The sequence below is a fragment of the Canis lupus genome, chromosome 9 (assembly GCF_011100685.1).
Source record: "Canis lupus familiaris isolate Mischka breed German Shepherd chromosome 9, alternate assembly UU_Cfam_GSD_1.0, whole genome shotgun sequence".
In the NCBI taxonomy this organism is placed as follows: Eukaryota; Metazoa; Chordata; class Mammalia; order Carnivora; family Canidae; genus Canis; species Canis lupus.
The window spans coordinates 478,604-499,073 of NC_049230.1; the positions used below are offsets into that span (position 1 = coordinate 478,604).

At 56.9% G+C, this 20,470-nt stretch overlaps 1 protein-coding gene across 1 annotated transcript in view; it reads right to left on the reverse strand.

The window, feature by feature from the left end:
* Positions 1-20,470, reverse strand: part of TBCD (tubulin folding cofactor D) — a 139,895-nt gene that overhangs the window by 63,493 nt on the left and 55,932 nt on the right. The gene's annotated exons all lie outside the window — the stretch shown is intronic.

Consider the following 20,470-nt stretch of genomic DNA (forward strand, 5'->3'; position numbering starts at 1 on the left):
AAGTGAAACAGCTCTGAGGAGAAAAGTGAGATGGTGAATTTCTAGAACAAGAAAATGGAACCTTGAGCTTGTTGGCTCTGATTTATCCCGAGGTGGCAGCAGGAGCCACGGCCCAGGGTGCCCGGCTGTCGGCGGGGTCGTGCGCGGCCTCCAGACCCCACGCGCCCTCCCGCCTCTTCCATGCAGGAGGAGCCCTGGAGGCCCAGAGACTCCAGCCCCAGGGGCCACGCAGGCCACGCACGCAAGCTCCCAGAGCCCGGGGACAGTCGCTGCCCCAGACGTTGGGAAGAAGTCACTACCAGAGAAAAAGTTCAAAACCTAACCACTCTTTCCAGATTCAACAGGTTTAAAATAAGGAAACTCTGCAATAGCTTTGAACAAAACCCTTTCTCATGGTTCCAATTACACACTGCAGATGCGTGTCAAATATATGAGACTCCCCAGAGGGCTTCCTTTTGGCAACCTGGGGCCCCGCAGTGTAATTTAAACACCCTTCTCTCTAGACAGCGTGTTGTCTAACGCCAACCGCCTAAGGACAAAGCAGCCTCCAGGTGAGAGAACCGCCTTAACCCCTGGAGCGCCGCAGCCCCGCGGGACGGCCCCCGCGGGAGGGACCCCAGGCTCCCTGCAGGGGCAGAGACCCTTCCGCTGGAAAAGACGTCCCCAAGAGCCAGCACGGGAGGCCGGGCCTCGGGGAAGTCACGAGCTACACCCTGCAGTGGGGCATTCGCGGCTGGAGCCGGGCCCCAGGAGGCCCTGGGACGCCCCCCCAGGGTGTCGCACACTGGGGCTGCAGACCCATGAGAGCTCCAGCCTCCCGGACGGTGCACACCCGCAGACACCCTCAGCCACCGCCTCAGAAATGCAGCCTGACTTGCTCGGGAACAAAGCCTGAGCCGAACGTGCTACGGGGCAACAGGAAACGGCGGACAGAGCAGCTGGTTCCAGAGCCACTCAGCTTCAGTTCCCACAGACGTTTCTGGAGCGCGGCCCCAGACGGGCCTGCAGGCAGCAGCGGCCACTCCTCCAGGCCGCTGGGGGGCCTGGCCCTGGAGCCGACGCGGGGGACCACGCAGCCCTCCCACGCAGCGTCCCCGTGGGCGAGGCCCCAGCTGCCATTGGGGCCCGGTGGGAGGCCAACGTGCATCTGTCACGAGACCTCGAACAGATGCTCCTCGGGGGGCAGCAGGGGCAGCACGGGTCCGGCCGGGCGGATGCCACAGTCTGTACAACACACATGAGCCCTGGAGAAACGCCACGGGGAGGCTGGTGCTGTCAGGGCAGGAGCCACACGCTCTCCTGGGGCAAGGACCTCTGAAGCCACGGCCACGGGTGAAGCACAAGCAGCGCCGCCTCCAGGGAACAGCACCCGCCACCCGCCACCCCACCTGGTCAAACACACCCGAGCCCGTGCCCGACGGTGGTGACGGCAAGTGAGCGAAGACCACTCAGTACGTCCCACAGCTAGGGGCTCGGACTAAACCCACGTCCCAGGCTGTGAGGAATGCGGGCCCCCGGGGCTGCCAGCCCAGGTCCACGCGGCCCCCACACCGTCCAAACAGCCCACAGAACCGGTGCCCAGGAGGAAGGAGCAAGGCTTCCAGATTCAATCTTTAAAGACGACTTGTCTGAAAACATTAAAACAAAATACTGTCTCAACTCCCTGAACACCTGTTCATCAGTCCCGTCGCTCCGAGGCCACCGTAAGGTGACCCTGTATGTCAACTCTATTTCCACAATCGCAAAAATAAATAAATGGCAAAAAACAGACTTCTCGCCCGGCCCAGCAAGCCTGCTCTTCAGCACTTATCCCAGAGAAATGCAGGCTCGCCTGCACACGAATGCTCACAGCAGCCCTAGTCACAATCCCCGGACACAAACCACGCACGCGCCCTGCGGTGGGTGGATGTTGGAACGCACAGCACGTCCTGCTGGGGAGGACCGTCCACCAGCGGAAAGGGAGCAAACGAGACACACCCGACCACACGACAGCCTTGAGAAGCCTTGCTGAGAAGGTCGACGTCAGACGAGGCGTCTGCAAGCTCCCCGCAGGTGACCTAGCTGCAGAAGGAGCCGCCCGGCAGCGCTGGGCCAGCAGCGGGCACGGCCAGGATGGCACAGCCGGGATGACACACCAGCTGGGAGTCAGAGGCCTCCGCCGCCACTGCTGCCGCCACCTGAAATCAAGGACACAAGGCAAAGCAGGGCCGGGCGTGTGTCTCAAGTAAGGTCAAGCTGCAGCTCAAACCACGCGGTGCGAGGATGGGGGGTGGATGGGAGCCGCAAGCCCCCGCCGGCCCCTGCACGCCCCCGTGCCAACTGCACAGCGAACGCAGGTCGGCCGGCGTTACCCAGACGCACGGGACATGCGGGACTTGCTCGTAAGCACAAGTCACTGACGGAGCCCAAATGACCAGAGAGCTCACAATGTTTCTAAAACGACATCCTAAAATAGCAAGAAGAAAAAGGCAGACAAACGTCGTCGTTGTCAGGATGAGGAACGCATCTCTCACGGTGGGAGACGTCCCTTCCCACGGAAGCAGCTGAGCGATGCTCCCGTGAGGAGTGCTGTGGCCTCGGCAGGCAACACACCAAAGTGAGTACGTGCACGCGCCATGGAGGCAGCGGCCTGTAAAAGCCCGCGCACCCCAAAACTCTGAGCACCCGGCTCAGGAAGACCAGACGAAGCTGCCAGGAAGGCCGAGCGCCCGGGCCGGCCAGCAGCGATCCCGGCCAGGACGCCATGGAGCGGGCGAGGGACCGCGGGCGGAGCCCCACCAGCCGCTCGGCCACTGGGCCCGTGACCCCCGGCACGTGGCAGGGGGCACCAGTCCGCACACAGACTCTCACTCAGGGTCAGGAGCGTGACCAAGCAGCGGGCGCCAGCGCATCACGCGGCCTCAGTGGCCCCAGATCCCACCTGGCGCCGCGCTTCCCGGGCGGCGGCCTTGGCCTGTACCGGCGGCAACGCGCCCCTGCTGCCGAGAACGGAGGAGTCAACTGAACCGGAGCCCTCAACCCAGGTCACGTGCCACCCGAGACAGCGCCGCATGACAGCAGAGCACGCGTCACCTCAAGAAATGCATCCTGTGACCCACGTACTGAGTCCTGAGGACGGTCAGCACCCGCAGCGCCAGGCCCTGCGTCCACCGCAGGACGCGGGGACAGGGCTCCCCCGAGGGACAGCAGCTGGCGCCAGCCCTGTGAGCCAGGACGGCGGCAGTGCGGACTTCCAGGCGATGAGAGCTGCGGCTCCGCACAGATGCCCCCGGGACACCTGCCCAGAGCCCCCACAGCAGCCCCTAGAGAGCTGCCCGGCCACCCGGGAAACACGGGCACAGGGCGCTGCGGCGACGACACGCAGCACAGCACGGAGCCCAGACGCTGACCTCGTTCAAGGCCAAGGGCTCCTGGCCAGCGGTGCTACGGGGCAGCCTTCGGGTAAGCCCCGGCACCCCCTTTCCCCCCCAGTGCCCTGGCTGCCAGATGTAAGGAAGGGCCAAAGGTCGAAGCAGGGCCGCCCTGATCGCTGCGGGCTCTCGGCAGGGCAGCAGGGCACCCTTCCACAGGCAGCTGCCCGGCCTGTGTGGCTCCAAGTGACCCCGCGCGGAGCCTCGGCACGCCCCACCACTCTACGTCCACGACGCTGAAAACACGAGCCTCGGACGCTCAGACACCAGAAGGGCACTTTGTTAAAAGAGAATGTTTAAATGTCACTTTTTGTGGACTCCACTATGGAACAACCAGAGGATCTTTATCCTATTTTAAGAGACGATCCGAGGGCGCCTGGGTGGCTCCGTCGTGCAGCACCTGCCCGCAGCTCAGCTCATGATCCCGGTCCTGGGGCTGAGCCCCACGTCGGGCTCCTGCTCGGTGGGGGGTCTGCTTCTCCCTCTGCCCCTGCCCCTCCCCCAGCTCATGCTCAGTCTCTCTAATTAATTAAAATAAAATCAACCGAAATACACCCACGCGCAGAGACAGGACATGAGCAAAAGCCCCTCCTTGCTTCTCCTCACTAACCCCTCCGAGTGCACGACCGTCTCTCCCTGCCAGTCTGGCCCTGCCGGCAGCACTGCCCGGCCATTTCACCCTGCGATGAGCCGGACACACCCAGAGCCTGGCTGCCCAGGGCCCAGAACACAGAGAGGATCCTAGCACCCCTCTTGTGCCAGGCTGTGCCCCTGCACACGTCTGCCCACTTTCCTCCACGGCCACCTCCCACCTGCCCTCTGAGGTCAGCACTGGAAGGACGTGTTGTAGGCTGCATGAGTCTCTGCCACCCAAGCCCTATAGGGTCCGGAGTTCCCAGGGGGGCCTAGCCTTCTCCCCACATTGTGCACAACTGCAGAGCAGGGCGCTGCTCGGTCCATACACTCGGGCTGAAAAAACATCACCGTTAGGAGCACAGCTGCTTCTTTTTTTTTTTTTTTGAGATTTATTTATTTGACAGAGAGAGAGAAAGAGCACAGCAGGAGGGGCCGAGGGAGAAGGAATCTCAAGCAGACTCCACGCTGAGTGTGGAGCCTGAGGCGGGGCTCAATCTCACGATCCCAAGGCCACAACCTGAGCTGGAACCACAGAGGATACCTACCCGAGCACCCACCCAGGTGCCCCAGGAGCACAGCTTACGAAGACCGCGGTGTCTGCGCTCCTCTCTCCCTGCAAACACCTCCTGTTGTTCTTTCAAATCAACACTGCCGGGAGGTTCCCAGATGGTGGCGTCAGCCCTGGCTGCCGTGACGACGACCTCTGGAGCTCCCGATCACCTCCCCAGAGAGGCAGCTACAGGACAAGCCGCGGTTACAGCACGAAGTCTGGGTCGCAGGCAGACCCCCACCTCCCAGCATCAGGCTCGGATCCTCCACTGGCAGAAACTGCCCCAGAGGCTTAACACCCACAACTTGAGAAGCTAAACCCTGTAACGTAAAATACACAGATGAAATCTACGCTCAGATTATTAACAACAAAATAGGTAAAAACCAGGAATGAGCATTACTCTTTATAGTGAAAAGATCTTTCCAAAATACGTGAAATGCCTGAGCGGCTCAGTCAGTTAAGCAAACGACCACATTTGATCTCAGCTCAGGTCTTGATCAGCAGTTCAAGCCCCTCACGGGGCTCCACATTAAAAAAATATATATGTACATTTTTAAATAAATTAATTCAATTAAACACGTGCAAGTCCAATCTGACAGTGGAGGAGGTGCTAAGGCCAGTCGCTGCTGTATGCGCACCCACACCCACCCACACACGTGAGTACGCGTCACCGTGTTCGAGTCACTGGGTCACTCTGCATCCGGTGTGTGCGCCCCACAAGCACACTGCCGTCCCACGGGGCTGCGGCTGGGACCCCCTGCGTGGTGGCCGAGCGCCAGCCTCCAGGCACCCTGGGCCTCCTAGCCCACCGAGGGGCTCTTCCCACCTCGTCACTTGGGGCCCATGTGTAGCTGCCCTATAAGGCTTCACGTCTCTGGTCAGCACTTAGACGAGCTGCACCTGCCCGGGAGCCCGATTCTCAAGTGCCTCAAGGATGACAGGCGACCCCCCACCTCCCCCTGCAGACCTGGGCCTCGTGCTCTGGGTCTGGGCCCTCCACGCACACTGCCGTCAGCACTCTGTCCGTCCTTCCTGACAGGTGCCTCCCTCCGTCCAGGGTCTGGGCCACTTTCAGGGCCCTGCAAGCACGCCCACGTCCCACACCAAGCCTCACCCCCTTGAAGGTGGACTGTCAGGTTTAATCTGATCGGTAGTGAAGTGGAACAGAGGCCAGGCAGAAGTTGGTCGAAACAGGCTTTTAATGGGCCGCGCTCTCGGGCCAGGTTCTGCGGCCCGCGGGGGAGGGAGAGCGTGGGAGTCGGCCCAGGGGCGGGCAGGCGGGCTTTTTAAGGGGGGAGGGGCAAGGGGCTGGGTGTCTGTACAGGGTGACAGCTATTAGCCACATTGCTGGTGAAGTCGGCCTGGGGCGATAACTGCCCAAGGCCTTATATGGGGTCCGGGTAAGTACGGTTCAGGGTCCCTGCAGAGGTCCGGGCACCCCCGATGCCGTGTCCTTGGGTGGTCTGCTGGTGGGAAAGTTCTGAGGCGGGGGCCACAAGGCGGGGGGTCCCTGCCATTTCGTTGGTGCCTCCGGATCCCCCTGGATCCCACTGGCCCAACGCTGACCACGGCCACCGCCAAGGGGACAGCAGGACAGACTTGCACACCATGAAGACCAGAGTTACCCACTGGCTGGCCTCTTGGCAAAGTGGTGAGGTCAGTTCAGGATAAAAAAATTACTCCCAGAGTCCTAGTTACTTGGCAGTAGGGAAAACGAGGAGAAATGCAATCTCTGAGCACTCTGCGGACCCCTGAACACAAGGTCGGCAACTGAGCCTCAGGAGCTGACGGACGGCCTCCAGGGAACAGGGCAGTGCTTTTCCCGCAGAGCCCACTCCACCTGCCCCAACCCCTACCCATCATCGTGTTTCGGGGACACAATGACGTGAACCCTGCATCACCACCCACTGAGAACAAGCAAGCAATGTCCCAGTGGCAACCTGCTGGGACCATTAGGTTCTGGAGCTGGGAGACGACCATGGGGCCTGCAACCCTGCTTAAGGCGACGTCGGTCAGGCCAGAAGAGGAACCAATAATGGGACCCCAAGGGGAGAGTCAACAGGGTCCCCTTGCACATCGTGCACACAACGGGGAGGCCCGCACAGAACCAGGGGACGCCTGGATGGCTCAGTGGTTGGGCTCTGCCTTCGGCTCAGGGCCTGATCCTGGAGTCCCGGGATCGAGTCCCGCGTCAGGCTCCCTGCAGGGAACCTGCTTCTCCCTCTGCCTGTGTCTCTGCCTCTCTCTGTGTCCTTCAGGAATAAGTAAATAAAAAAAATAAAATCTTTAAAAAAAAAAAAAATGTCCACAAGGCACACGTCCTGACAGTGTTACAGTGAATTCATGTGCAAGTTGTCACTGAGCCCACATCAGGCGGTGCACTTTCTGTGGCATTTAGAAGGCTCGGGGACTGCACCTCTGCAGGTGCCGTGGCATGGAAGGCAGACGGGATGACCTGCTGTGTCCTCCTCCACCACCCACTGCGGGCATCAGCCCTGCTCTAAAGACAGGACCTGAGGTCGGCTCGTTTGCTGGCCCTGTGTTGCCTCACAGAATGCGAGTCCAGTAGAGCCCCCGACGGCGACCTGACCACGTGACGTGGGGGTGACGGGCAGGGGCCCCCTGCTCCAGCTGACAGCCGCACCCCACCGTGCAGCACGGTACCTGCACACAGTAGGTACAATACTGTTTTGAGCACTTCTCTCCCGTTCTTTCTCCACAAATGCACGTCCTTTGCAGTTTTCTAACACTGGTTAAGCCATTCCTCTTGGAAACATTTCCCTAATGTGTTTCACTGAAGAGTGACTTTCTTACACGTTTCTGTGTAACTGAGGATAACAGAGACACCTCTCTACCTCCCTTTAAAATACACTTAACCTCCGCAAAGCTTCTCCACATTAACGTACGCAGACAACAGAGTTCACAGCTCTGGAGGACGGAGCCTGGGCTGCTCGGTGGGCGAGCATCTGCCCTCCGTTCCCAGGATTGAGCCCCGTGTCCAGCTTGGCAGGAAGCCTGCTTCTCCCTCTCCACCCCCCAACCCCGGCTCATGCTCTCTCTCAAAAAGGTCACCTTTAAAAAATTAAAATTTAAAAAATAAAGCTTTGGAGGAAAACCTTCTCCCTGCCTTGCCTGTCTATTCAGCGTAAGGTAAATGTGACCAAACATCCGGTCTCGACCCAGGCGGTACCCTGAACAGGGGGTGAACACCACAAGAAGGAAAGTGACAAGCGTGACCCCAGCCTGGCTCTCTCACCACTAGATCCCGGGCTACGAGAAGCTCACATAAGGAAACTAAGTGTAACCCTCAAATCTTCAAGTCACCACGTCGTCAGGGCTCCCGAGGAGGGACGGGGGGCGTTTTCCATGCAGGTGACCTCCCCTTCGGCCCCCAGCCACAGAGGAGCAGAAGGAGTGTCACCAGACACCCCAGCCCCCCAACTGAAGAGGGGACGGACTCCTCTGCCACAGCATGAAGGAACTGCCTCTAAATGGCACACGCGCAAAGTCAGTCCAACCCTCGGCTCGCCCAACTGCAATAACAGTAAAAGTAAATTGTTGGCTTAGAAATAATCCCCCGATAGGGGCAGCCCAGGTGGCCCAGCGGTTTGGCGCTGCCTTCGGCCAGGGCCTGATCCTGGAGTCCCGGGATCGAGTCCCGCGTCGGGCTCCCTGCGTGGGGCCTGCTTCTCCCTATGCCTGGGTCTGTGCCTCTCTCTGTGCCTCTCATGAATAAGTGAATAAAATCTTTTAAAAAAATAAATAAATAATCCTCCGATAGAAGACACAACCTCTCGCCCTATACTCCTAATTTTTTCCGTAACGAGATCCCATAGTTCCAGACATTCCCTCCAGGATCCAACACCCCACTCTTCGTGAGCGTCCTCTCGGGCCTCATGCAGGCGGCAATGGGGAGTGACAGCTGAACCTGCCACCAGCCTTCCAGAAGGACAGCACAGGAGCCCTGACGATGGGGGACCAGGCCGGTGCACTGAGCTCCCGCAGCCCCGCGGCACACGTTCCTGCTGAGTCAGGGCTGTGCGTGAGCATCTGTCACCCCGTCAACAACGGGTGACGGCAGTGCCACACTGCCTGGAGCGACGCCGCCGACCAGCCGGGCTCTCCCTACCCAGCCCTGGTTTATTAAGTCCCCACAACGAACGCCAAGGGTACCCAGGGGAAGCTGCCACATATGAAGTCACAGGCATGAAGCCCCTGCATGGGAGCTGCCCCCGCCCACGGCCCCGACACCCCGTGCTGGTCCCCGCGTCACAGACACGCCTGCGTCCCGCGTGGGAGCCTGCCACACGGACCCCCAGCGCGTGGACACGCCACAAAACAAAGTCCCGGAGGTGGAAATGAGACTCCCGTGGGAGGCAAACTAAACCCTGAGGAAGGAGGCCGGCCCACGGCGCTGCTCCAGGCCCTCGGCTGCCGCTTCCCCACGACGCTGGCCCAGCCTGAATCCACACTCTGTGGTAAAACTACTTTTGGGGACCCCTGGGCGGCTCCGTGGTTGGGCGTCTGCCTTGGGCTCAGGCCGTGACCCCGGGTCCCAGGATCGAGTCCCGTTCGGGCTCCCCGCAGGGAGCCTGCTCCTCCCTCTGCCTGGGTCTCTGCCTCTCTCTCTCTCTCTCATGAATAAATTAATAAATAAATAAATTTAAAAAAAAAAAACTTTCTTTCCAAGCAATCTAAGTGATTGTTCTCTGCAAATCAGACGCTGTTGTGACCTATGAGCGATCCTCCTCCCCACCAAGAGCCGGCAATCCTCCTCCCTCTGCCGCCCGGAGATCAGCACAGGGTCAACCGCCTGTCCATCTGTCCCTCTGCCAAAGGCCCCCCAGGGCACGGGGGAGGGGAGTGAGCGCCACACCGGCAGATGAAACGCCCACAGCTGATGACAGAGTGGCCCAAGTACATCAACTTGAAAGCAGCAAAAACAAGCGTTCAGGAGAATTAAAGGCTTAACCCGGAAGTCGGAGACCAGTTCTGCCGCTGAGTCACGGACCTACATTCCCAGCCCCAGAGCCTGGTCCTCCACTGGCCCCACCAAGTCTGGGGCAGGACACTGCAGACCCGGTGGGCCTGGAGGAGCGTCCGGGGGGCGACCCTGCCCCACAGGCCGAGGGGCCTTGGCCCTGCCATACGGGACACACGAAGCCGAGGGGACACACTGCCCAGGGTCAGAAGGCTACCAGGGGAGAAAAGGATCGGTGTGAAGGCCTTTAGAGTTTCGGTTCACAGCAAGCCGGCCACCGTCCTGAAGCAAGTTACCCGAAGAGTTCTCATTTCCCATCTCACCACCCACCATGGGCACTGGCCAGACGGGCATGCGCAGCACTCCTCCAATCACACCACCCGGAGGTCAAGCCTCAGCCACTGTCTGGCCTCCCCTCCCCACTGACCTGTCCCACTGACCTCTGGCCCCCATGGCCTCCCCCCACTGACCGCTCCTCCCCGTGACCTCCCCCCACGTAATACGGAGACAGCAACTGTGGTGAGGAGGGCTGCAAACTCATTTCATCCCCACAAAGCCCATTCACAAGATCAGCCCCAAAGCACCTCCCCGCTGCCACCGAATCCCTACAAGACCCTCGTTTCTATGGACTCTCATCAGATCCCCGCTATGTGCACCCATTTCAGGGCCCACGCTGACTCCACACTCAGACCACAGGACAGCTCTGTTAACTCGGACCCTGCAGCCTTGCCCGTGAGGAAGAAAAACCAAGGCCTTTGCATTTTCCTACACTGCCGATCACTGGGGCCACTTCTCAGGACACTGCCCCAAGATGCAGTTCCCTGGAGAGCCAGCGAGCCAGCGCTGGGGGCCTACAGGAAAAACACTCTCCACAACCTATAGCACCTACTGGTCAGCCGTTGCCAAAAGCAAAAGGCCGCACGGCCACCACCAGCTTCAAGGCCCCAAGTGACCCCTGGCCACCCACGGCTTCCTCAGGATGTAAGGAGGACACCTACAAGACCCCTGGGAGGCCCAGGCACGGGGTGGCCACAGGCAGCCACATACCAAGCCACCCACCCAGCCCTAAACAGGCTCCTAACAGAGCAGGAGCCTCGCATGCTGGACAGTCATGGTACAGAGGGATCAGGAAGTGTGACAGCACGTACAGAGAAAGCTCGGCACCCTCCACCCAGGCACAGTAAACCCAACCAAAATCATGTCCCGCATCCACACAGTGCACTGAACGAAGCAGGCAGTCCTCAGGGCAGGGTCACAGGAGCAGGGCTGATGCACTTCTTCCACAAGGAAATCTGAAGTCGAGTGAACTGGGACCGTCCAGATGCCTTACTGCGCAGCCCTCAATAAAGCCAGCCAGCCTGCGCTGTGTTTTCAACAGCACACGGGTCACAGCCAGACAACAAATCCGGAAGATGCACAATCTACTAAGTGAAGGGTTTTTTTTCCCCAGATAGCAAGACTTTCCATTAGAGGATTCGTGAAAATATTTTGCAGTAAAATAGCAAACGCTGACAAAACGTCTAAAGTACAGTCTTACTTCCTGAGCACACCGTATGTAAGCAACACACACACAACCACACCATTTCATGTTCACTAACATCACAATCTTTAGTTTTGACCTAAACTATAATTTCAATTCTTAAAAGTAACAGGTACAACCACATGACAGAAATTTTATGATTTATGTGACTCCAGCACATACGTCAAGTATAAATTCTAATACGTATGAATTTGATGCACTCTCAACTTCCCTTCACTAAACCATAAACTCTCTCATAAAGAATCTTACTTGTAATGAAAGAAATACCAAATATTTAAAAACAAAAACATTAAAGATACCTTTTTTTTTATTTATTTGGGGGAAGGGGCAAAAGGAGAGAGACAGAGAGAATCCCAAGCAGACTCCCCACTGAGCACAGAGCCCACCACGGAGGCTCCTGAGACCAGAACCTGAGCCAAAATTACGAGTCGGACACTTAACCCCCTAAAGATACCCTTTAAAGGCATGTAAATGCACATGTCTGTGTGTACACACACACACACACACACACCCAAAAGCTAGACATATACAAGAAAAAAGAACTGAAAAAATGAAGACAACGGTGAAATTTTTACAGTAAAAACACAAGATACAAAGACACCATCAAGAGAGTAAAAAGACAACGCACAGAACGGGAAAAATGTTTGGAAAAATTGTTTATCTTAAAAGGATCTACAATCCAAAATATACACAGAACTCTTACAACTCAACAAAAAGACAATTTGATTTTAAAATGGGCAACAAGGGGGATCCCTGGGTGGCTCAGCAGTTTACCGCCTGCCTTCGGCCCAGGGCCTGATCCTGGAGTCCTGAGATGGGAGTCCTGCATGGGGCTCCCCACAGGGAGCCTGCTTCTAGCTCTGCCTGTGTCTCTGCCTCTCTCTGTCTCTCTGTGTGTCTCTCACGAATAAATAAATATTAGATAGATAGATAGATAGATAGATAGATAGATAGATAGATAGATAGATAGAAAGAAAGGGCAAAGAACTTACAGAGGCACTTTTCCAACAGAGATACACAGAAGGCCGACAAGTACATGAGAAGATGCTCAACGTTATCAGCCATTAGGGACACAGAAATCAAAGCTATGAAGAGACCCCCAGTGGATGGGCTATAATCAAAGAAAACAGGAAAGGTCAGGTGCTGGTGAGGGAGTACTGCTGGTGGGAACAGAAAATGCAGCGGCCGCGGGGGAGACAGTGTGCAGGAGGCTGTGTATGGAACTGCCTTATGAGCCAGCAGTTCCACTCCAAGATACACACCCAAACACATGAAAACAAACATTCATATGCAATTGTTCACAACAGCTGTAACCACGCTGGCCAGGAGGTAGGAACAACATGCCTATAGACTCGTGAATGAAAAGCTTAAAAAAAAAAAAGAAAGAAAGAAAAGCTGAGTGGCCGTTCCACACGATGGAGTACTATTCAGTCATAAAAAGGAAGGTTGTGACCCACACTCCAACGCAGGTGGACCTCAAAGACCTGCTCCGTGACAGAACCAGGCACAAAAAGGCCACGTGCCCAAAAATAAATAAATAAGTAAATACAAACTTAAAGATTAAGAGAAAAAAGGTCACATGTCATTAGGATCCCACTGATGTGAGATTTCCAGAATAAGTACGTCTGCAAACGTGGACCGCAGATGAGCACTTGCTAGGGGCTGTGGAGGCACAATGACAGTGACAGGAAATGGGCACCAGATTCTTCTTAGGGTGAGGAAAGGTCCTAGAACCACGGGCGCCTGGGCGGCTCAGTCAGGTAAGCGTCCTACCTGTGATTTTGGCTTGGATCATGACCTCACTGGTTGCGGGATCCCGCCTCCCGTCAGACTCTGAGCTCGATGGGGAGTCTACCTGAGAGTCTCCCCCTCCCTCCCCTCACTCGCTCTAAAATAAATAAACAAATCTTAAAAAAAAAAAAAAAAGGAAAGGTCTTGGAACTAGACAGAATAACAGCTGTTCAACAGAGTACATTACCAAACGTTACCACGCCGTTGACTCCAAAATGGAGTTAATTTTATGATGTGAGTTTTACCTCAATTAAAACAACAACACAATACGAATGTTTTTTTAAAGAATAAATACCTTTGCCAAAAAAAAAAAAAAAAAATACCTTTGCCTTCCTCCCCTGAAAATTCAGTCCTGGAGCCAACAGGCGGGGAAGGGCAGCAGTGTTTATACCCCAAGGTACATAACAGACACGTGCTCACTAGAATCAAAGACAGACGTCTGCTCTGACAGAGATGGGAGGGTCTGATCAAGTGAAAACCTCAAGAGAGAAAAGACAGAAAGTATGAAAACAGAATGAGGTTGACAAGGGTCTAATCAGAGTCTGGAAGGAAAAACTAGGAAAAGAGAATTGCGAAGAATGAGAATTTTCCAGAATCAACAGAAAAGAGATCTAGAAAACAAGGCTACATAAAACAAGATCAACAGAAACAAGTCCACACCTAACACACCATGATGAAACTACAAAGCGTGAAAAACAGAGGAAGCTCCAAAAAGTAGCCACAGAGAAGAGGGGGCTCCCCTGAAGGGCCCACCACTCGACTGGTCCCAGGCGACCGAGGGCACCGGTGCCAGAGGAGGCGGCTGCAGGAAGCCCGCCTTCGGTCCGGGCTGGCACATAACACAACTGTCATCGAGAATGAGAGTTCAGAAGACATTTCAGACAAAGAATACCTGAGATGTAATTGCTACTAAGACACCTGTGCGGAGGAACTTCTAAAAAACCTAAAAGAAGTACCATTATCCATGAGCGGAGAGTTCTGAGGTGCAAGGAGTCAGAAGCAGGAACATCTAAACAAGGACCGCCTGTAAGATAATAACGTGTAATGTTCAACAAAAGGACAGAATCCAAAACCTGACGATCACAACACGTCAGCTGAGATGTGGCCATCTCTGGTGTATTCTTTTGACTTTAAATATTCATGATACAAATCTGAAGACTATCATTAAAGAAGAGAAACGGGGGGGTGCCTGGGTGGCTCGGTCGGTTAAGCGTCAGCTCAGGTCATGATGCTGGCCGGGGTCCTGGGACTGAGTCCAACATCGGGCTCCCTGCTCATCGAGGAGTCTGCTTCTCCCTCTGCCTCCACCACTCCCCCTGCTCATGCTCTAACAAATTTTTCTTTTTTAAAAAAAAGAAAGAAGAGCAAGAGAATATATAACTTCTAACTCCATAGGCAGGGAAGATGTGGAACAGGACGGGGGGGGTATCTAAGAGAAACCATATTCTGAAAAGGACACACAAAAAAATGAATTTTAAGTATACAAAAAGTGATACAAAAGACAAAAATAAATAAATAAATAAGACAATAGACCCAAATCCAAACATCTCGGTACTTAGATTAAATGTTAACCGAGTAAACTCACCAACTAAAAATCAACGAGTGGAGGTTTGGGTCTGACATGTACCTAAAATCTAGGAATGTAAAATGATTAAAGAATAAAAGAAGATATACTGGGGAAAAATAAAAAAAGGGCAACCCGGGTGGCTCAGGGCTTAGCACCTGCCTTCAGCCCAGGGCATGATCCCAGAGTCCCAGGATCGAGTCCCCCATCGGGCTCCCTGCACGAAGCCTGCTTCTCCCTCTGCCTGTGTCTCTGTGTGTCTCATGAATAAATGGATAAAATCTTAAAAAAAAAAAAAAAAAAAAAAGATATACTGAGAACACACTCACCAGAAGCAAGCAGGGATGACATTAAGATGGGGCAGAAACAGACTGGACCCTAAGAGTCCTTTCACCATTGTTGTCACGAACAACAAAATAGAATCCATCAGGCAGCCCGGTTGGCTCAGTGGCTCAGTGCCACCTTCAGCCCAGGGTCTGACCCTGGAGACCCGGGACAAATCCCGCATTGGGCTCCTCACATGGAGCCTGATTCTCGATTCTCCCTCTGCCTGGGTCTGTGTCTCTGTGTCTCTCATGAATAAATAAAATCTTAAAAAAAAAAAAAAAAAAAAAAAGGAGTTAATTACGGTGAAACGAGCCCTATGGGTGGAACGTAATCCACCGTGACTGGTGTCCTTAGGAAGAGATCAGGGCACAGACGGAGGGGCGACCCCGCGAGGACCTGGGGAGGTGGCGGCCGCCGCAAGCCAGTGAGAGGCCTCAGCAGCAACCAGCCCCACCAGCACCGAGCCCAGATTTCCAGCCCCCAGAACCTTGAGAGAGTAAGTTTCTGTTAAGCCCCCAGTCTGGGTATTTTGTCATGGCAGCCCAAGCAAACTAGCACTCCACACGACGGAATGTTCTTCAGCGCTAGAGGAAACAACACTGGCACGTGCCACAGACGGGGAACCTGGAGAGCGGGCCCATGCGTACGACCCTGTGTAGGAGAAACACCCAGAAGAGGCAGATCCCAAGGGACAGGAAATAGGTCGGTGCTGTGTAGGGCGCGGGGAGATGGGGGGTCAGGGGGACTATGAAGAAGTGTGGGACTCCGTTCTGGGGTGAAGAAAGTTCTAGAGCTAATGGCGGTGATGGCTGCACAGATCACACTAAATGTCACTGATCTGTACACGGTAAATGGGTGACCCGTAGAGAACGTACGTTATATCTCAACAGAACCATTTCTAAAGGACCCCGAGAAGCTGGGCCTCTACTATCCCGATTGTATGTATATTTATACTCATAAATAAGGATACTAAGGCACAGACAAGTCACCTTTCTACTTCTACTTGTTCAGTTTTGGTAAATTGTATTTCTGTAGGGACGTCTACTCTGTCTAAGCTGCCAAACTCACCTGCAAAGATGTTCCCACCGCGTCACTTCTAGTCGGCACGGTGCACACGTCACTGCCCGACGACGGTCTGGTCACTCTGCCTCTTGTCCCCTAAGCAAGCCGGAAGGTCACCGTCTCCCGGTGCTGCCCTCTCTCTGCGTGCCCAGCAGTGCCTGGCTGGCTGCTCCCGCCCCATCCCATCTCATCCCCTCTGCTTCAGCTGGGGCCCTTTCTGGTTTGCTGCTACAACTTTATTTTTTTTTAAGATTTTATTTATTTATTCACGAGAAACAGAGAGAGAGAGAGAGAGAGAGAGAGAGAGGCATAGACACAGGCAGAGGGAGAAGCAGGCTCCACGCAGGGAGCCCGACGCGGGACTCGATCCCAGGACTCTGGGGTCACACCCGGGCTGAAGGCAGCGCTAAGCTGCCCTGGTTACAACTTTCAAGGCAGGGTCAGCCAGAGCATGAGTGTTTGAGCTCCGCAGGCCACAGGCAGTTTTGTTTTGTTTTTAAGTATAAAAAAGGAAAAGCGGGATCCCTGGGTGGCGCAGCGGTTTGGCGCCTGCCTTTGGCCCAGGGCGCGATCCTGGAGACCCGGGATCGAATCCCACATCGGGCTCTCGGTGCATGGAGCCTGCTTCTCCCTCTGCCTGTGTCTCTGCCTCTCTCTCTCTCTCTCTCTCTGTGACTATCATAAATAAATAAAAATTAAAAAAATAAAAATAAAAAAAAAATAAAAAAAAAAAAAAAAAGGAAAAGCCACCGTTGGCTCCAAGGCCATACAAAAGCAGGCCAAGGCGGACCAGGCCCGCGGGCCACGGTTCCATAGCTCCTGCTCAAGGTTTTACGCTCCCCTTCAAACACGCAGCAGCCACATCCCTAAAGTTGTCATAGGTAATAATTTTGTTACTGGTCATTTCTTTCTTTAAATTTGTATTGCAAAGTTACTACTGGGGGGCACCTGAGCGGCTCAGTCAGTTGGGTGTCCAACCCTTGATCTCAGGACCATGAGTTCAAGCCACATGTTGGGCTCCAGGCTGGGTGTGGAGCCAATCAAGGCCAATCAAGGAAGAAAACAAAAGTTACTGGGGATTTCTTATTTGATTCATGTGTTACTTAGAAATCTGTGTTTTCAAACTAAAAATTCATGTCTTACCTTTATCTTCTATATCTGAATTTTAATTTCACTGTTTTATGGTCAAAGCATGCAGTCTGAGCAGCAGAGTCTGAAATGTCCTGAGACGTGTCTTATGGCCCAGGAAGCGTGCGACGCGGGGGCCTCCTCAGGTCTCAGAACCGCGCACCCCTGGGGGGCCGGCTGCAGAGCTCTGCACAAAGCCGGGAACCGAGTCTATCATGTCTGTCGTCTAAACACGTGCTTCCCACCACTGTTCCCTCCCTGACCTTCGACAGGTAGGAGATGATCTGTTCATCCACCCCCGAAGTCCAAGCCTAAAGGCCTGGCAGTCCAGGCAGCTCACGGCCTAAAGTACTATTTACCCGTGTCAGCCAAGGCTCACGCAGGCAACACACCAACCCACCCAGGCTCAGCGCTAACGCCGCCCAAGCGACCAGTGAGCGTCTGCCCGTCCCCTCCGCCTCTGCTGCAGGGCCTGGTGTCAGCAAGGGAGGGGCCCCCTGAGCCCAGAGAGGCAGAGCCTGGCGGGGGAGGGGGGGGGGGGGGCAAGGTGCCACCAGGCAGCCAGGGTGCAGAGAGAAGGGCCGCCTCCCCAGGACCAGCATCCCGGGCACACGGGCGGCGCGTCCCTCTAGCAGACCCAGCGGGCAGGGGACTCCGGCGAGGCCCCCCTCGCTCAGCCAGCGCGATGCGAAGCCACAGCAGCAAGCGCGGCATCCCACAAGGGAAGCTCTGCACGGGCTCGGGGAGGAAGCAGCAGAGGCGGGCTCCCGCGTTCACCTCTGAACGCCGCGGCCCGGGGTGACTGAGGACTCGGAACTCCTCTAGTTGCTCAGAACACATCAGGGGTTCAGTAAGGGCTCATGTGAACCGCCGTCACACTGCCAGCAAGCATGCCCTCCGGCGTGCCCGGGAACAGCACCGACCCTACTGGCAGACTCAGGACAGATGACCTCGGGCCCCGAGACCCTGACAACCCCGGGGTCTCGCAGGCAGGACCCCCAGGGCTGCTGACAGGGCATTTGTTCCCAGGGGGAAGGGGGTCCTAGAAAAAGCAGAGAGGCTCCCATGACAAGACAAAGCCCCCGAGGTGGGCTGTCCACGCACACGGTCTGCGGTGGGGGGGGGCCCAGGCCGAGGGGCAGGCCTCAGGCCCCCTGCAGGCCGCTCACCAGGGCCCTGAAGAAGCAGCGCACACGCACGCCATGTACGCCCCACAGGGTGGGAGCAGCTCACGCCCGCTGAAAACAAGCACCAAGGACTCACCCTCCATCACACCGGAGAGCTGTGAGGGAAGGGACAGTCTGCAGATGCGACAAAGGACCAGAAGCCCAGGAGCTCGAGGCCCCAGCACCTAGAGGTGTGTCGGGCAGAGACAAGCAGCAGGGACGGAAGCCGGGGAAGCCATGGGCGGTCACAGAAACCAACGTCTGGAAATACCAGAGTACGCCTGCCTGCCACGCCTGAGACCTGCCGACTCGGGACCCGGCAGAGAGCAGTGGGCGACGGGGGCCCGGGGGGCGCGGGTGCAGAGGAGGAGCCCTCACCCGCCAGCGTGGTCCACGCGGGCCCGCAGCAGGAGAAAACACGAGAAGAGGGAACCTGTGATGGCTTCTCGCTCCTCCTCCCGGATCGGCCGCCCGCAGGGTCACAGCCCAGGGCAGAGGAAGGGGCCTCCCCTCTCCTGGAGAAGCGCAAGGGGCACGCGAGACACCTCCACACCCCACTGCAGGGTGGGGAGAGGGCGGGAAGGGGGGGGGGAAACTGCGGGAGTCTCACGCTCGCCGCTTGGCCAGCTCAGCCCCCGCTCACACCCTGGAATCTCAACCCAAGACAAACAGGCCAGAGCTCAAAGTTTCAGGTTTCACTTCAGACTCGGAGGCTGGAGGGGGCTGGGGGGGGGGGGGGGGGGGGGCAGCATCTAAACAAACCGACACAGAGTTTCCGCCGCCGGCTCGGGGCCACCGTACAGTCCGCTGCCACTGCCCGCGCCCCAAAAGGGAGGAGCCCGGGACCCCGCGGCCTGCGGCAGCCCCTGTCCCAGGTGGAGGGCACTGCTCCCATCCGCCAGGCAGCCTGGCCGGAAAACGGGCCGTGTGCTCGCCTCCAAAACCAAAGTCGCCCCAGTTCCACAAAAATCCACGCGGTGGTATACTGGAATAAGCATCAAATTAAAATTCGGGCAGCACCTTACACATCTCAGACTTACTCATCAAAGGAAAATGAATGTCTCACAATAGAACTTTCCCGATGCTCCACCTGCCCCGGCCTATCTCACGAGACGGCCAAACTAACCTGACTCTGCCGAAGTGCAACTCCCCCGGCGTTCCCGGTTCCGTCACCATGAGAAACCAAACCCCAGCAGACCCCGCCGGGGACGCCGTGCTCCCGAGCTCAGCCTCACGGGGCCGAGCGCTCACACTGGGGCAGGAGAGGACCCCAAAGGCTGCTGCACTCCCCCGAGGCCCCCGGAGCCCACCACCGGCCTGCCTCCTAGGGGCACAGCCTGGCACCCGCGGGCCCAGGTCAGGGTGCCGGCAACTCCTTGCTGGGTTCTTGATCCCAGAAGACAGGGCCCAGACTCCTATCCCAGGCTGACGGGCCGTCAAGCCCCCCAGAGAACCTAGGAGGTCGCTGCACCTGCGGAGACACAGCCTGTCCCCTGGGTCTGCAGAACGAGGGCTGCACAGACCCCAGGCCGGAGGCGGGTGCTGGCAGCACAGCTCAGCCACGCAGGGACAGCCCTCTCAGCACCAAGACTGAAGCGAGGAGCAAATGTCCGTGCCTGGCAGCAGCCCCAGGGCCAAGGCTTCGGGAGCCCGAGGAGGTCACACTAGGCCCCTTGGACGGGATTCTCACTAGGGGGCTCCCGCTGGAAACTACACTCAAGAAACCCCGAGAAACATGCCCGCGTGCTGGCGTGGACGACACGACGCGGCCCTGCCCTCGGGAGCTGGGAGCCGGCCAGGAAGGGCCCCCGGTCTCAGCACCCGTGCCCCGCGGGCCTGAGCCCCGTCACGTCCCGCTCAGCCCTGGGATGCAGCCTGGGCACTGAGGCTCTCGCGGGGCATCTGCTGCCTGGAGACCTAACGAGGGTCATCGTGGCCACGGCCAGGGCGCCCGGAATCCCGCCTGCAGAGCGCCTGCGGCCCCGAGGAGTGCCAGGCGGACACAGCCACCACGTACTTACAAGGTCCAAAACCGAAGCGCTGCATTTCCCTCCCCAGAGGCCGCACAGGGACACGGGCACGTCACGGGCCCTCGGGCGGCCCTCGGCAGGGGAACGCAGGCCGCGCCAAGTAACTGCTAGGCCGGGAGGGAGCAAACGGAAGAGCCGCTGGGCAAGGCCCGCGCTGCTGGACAAGGGGTGGGATGGGGACAGGGTGACCCGGCTGCCCAGGGCGCAGAGGGCAGGCGAGCACACTCCCCGCTAGAGCAGGGGCCAAGTTCTGACGCCGCAGGTGAACTGAGGCCTGTCACGAAC